Below are 2,285 nucleotides of genomic sequence, written 5' to 3' on the forward strand. Positions count from 1 at the left end.
CCTTCCAGAAGCGTCTCCGCGCCCGTCCGACTGAGGCTGGAAAGATGGCGGAAGCGCAATTCAAACGCCGGAGACGCAGCCGACGCCGGCGCGCGGGCAGGGGCGGGGCCGGTGGGGGCCAGACCTTCTTTCTTACCTGTATTGGTTTGTAAAATGTTGTAAATGACTGAAGAGTGTCAGGGAAAACCTCTTCCCTCTCCATTGTTGATCTTCATTATAGATTAGCCTCCCTCTTACCTTTCTCACACAAAGACTTAATAACTATCTCTTTATCTCAAGATGAAATGTTAAATACACTCTTTTAAATTGGAAACAAAATTAAAATCCTCTATAAAGAAAACAAGCTGTATGGAAAAGAAAACAAATGAATTAATGTGTTGTAATTCTCAAACCAGCCTTGTATAGAAAATGCTGTGATCCTGTTAAATTTCTTTGTCTTCTTCCTATAAAAGCAAGAACTTACTTTTAACTTCAGAGCACTGACCCCATTTCTGTGGAGTCTGCGTGAGCTGGAATGGCTATTAACCAGCTTTTCGCTTGAATAAACTCTTTAGAACACGATTCTGACCCTTTTCATCATTTCAGGTTGAACACAGCTAAATGCTGCATTCACTCCCAGTCAAATTAAAAATTGTTTTCCTGATCATTAAGAATCTATAGATAACTACAAATAGCAGTAGATGATCTTGGGCAGCTAAATTCTTTTTTTTTTTTTCCTTGAGATGGAGTCTCGCTCTGTCACCCAGGCTGGAGTTCAGTGGCCGGATCTCGGCTCACTGCAACCTTCGCCTCCCAGATTCTCCTGCCTCAGCCTCCTGAGTAGCTGCGACTACAGGTGCCTGCCACCACGCCCGGCTAATTTTTGTATTTTTAGTGGAGATGGGGTTTCACCATGTTGGCCAGGCTGGTCTCGAACTTCTGGCCTCAACTAATTTGCCCACCTGGACCTCCCAAAGTGATGGTGGGCGTGAGCCACTGCCACCCGGCAGCTTCTTGTTTTCTTCCCTCTACCATGGAGACAAGTTCTGGTTTTCCTAGGACAACTAGCTCTAGTCACAAAGATCTCTTCAGTGATCAAGCATGGTGGAGTGGCGGAAGGAGTGTTCCGAAAGGATAAGTAGAACAGGAGTCTTCCCCAGGCCCCATTACAACCTCAGTACCTGTGAATGGCATCCCCAGCCCAACCAGAAGTTGACAAACAGGCACGTACCTGGTGAAAAGATACATATATTTAGAACTAGCCAGCTGGACTCAGTTTAGATGACCCCAATTTTGTTGGCAATATCCCAGTTTTGTTGGGTCAGCAACAAAGTTGATCCCAATTTTGTTGGCAATATCCAAAGCATTGTAATCAGGAGCCAGTGGAGCTTATGCCTTCTTCCTCCATCAGGCCTAATCAGGGCATTGACCTTGGCCACATCAACGTCATAAAGCTTCTTCACAGCCTGTTTGATCTGGTGCTTGTTGGCTTTAACATCCACAGTGAACACAAGTGTGTTGTTGTCTTCTATCTTCTTCGTGGCAGACTCAGTGGGCAGAGAAAACTTGGTGATAGCATAGTGGTCAAGCTTGTTTCTCCTGGGGACGGTCTTCGGAGGATATTTGGGCTGTCTCCGGAGTCTCAGTGTCTTGGGCTGTAGGAAGGTGGTGACATACAGACCTTTTTCTTTGTGGCTGTGGACACCTTTCAACACTGCCTTCTTGGCCTTCAAAGCCTCTGCTTTGACTTTGACTTTGACTTTAGGAGGGGCAGGAGCTTCCTTCTTATCTTTTTGTGCCATCTTGTGGAAAGGGCACTCCCATTCTTTACTGTGAAAAAAATCCAAATATACAGGTAATAGATATGCCTTTTCATAATACTATTTGAGTAAGTTGCAGACATCAAAATGCTTCACCCTAAATAATTCAGCGTATCTCTCCTAAGAATGAGGACATTTGCTTCATAACCACAGTATCATTCCACCTATGAAAGCATCAATTCCCCAATATCACTTAATAACCTGTTTTCAAGTTTCCATGATGTACAATCATGGAATGTCTATAACAGCTTTTTTTTTCTGAGCTAGGATACTACCTACACTAGTGTGTTGCATTTATGTATTATATTTAAATAAGAAGCAATCTAAAGTATTCGCTTGCTATTTTCTATGCATATCATACAGATATTATAAAGAGACAGATGTTTACAGGATGTTTTTCATTGAGAGCCGGTGCTTTAGAAAAGCGTATTTCTGGCCGGGCGCGGTGGCTCAAGCCTGTAATCCCAGCACTTTGGGAGGCCGAGA

The 2,285-nt window shown here is 43.9% G+C and overlaps 1 pseudogene; it reads right to left on the reverse strand.

Moving 5' to 3' along the window:
* Positions 1-1,251: 1,251 nt before the first annotated feature.
* LOC105501730 lies at positions 1,252-1,781 on the reverse strand (annotated as a pseudogene).
* Between the last annotated feature and the right edge of the window lie 504 nt (positions 1,782-2,285).

This window comes from Colobus angolensis, unplaced genomic scaffold (assembly GCF_000951035.1).
Source record: "Colobus angolensis palliatus isolate OR3802 unplaced genomic scaffold, Cang.pa_1.0 Scaffold74, whole genome shotgun sequence".
NCBI classification, from domain to species: Eukaryota; Metazoa; Chordata; class Mammalia; order Primates; family Cercopithecidae; genus Colobus; species Colobus angolensis.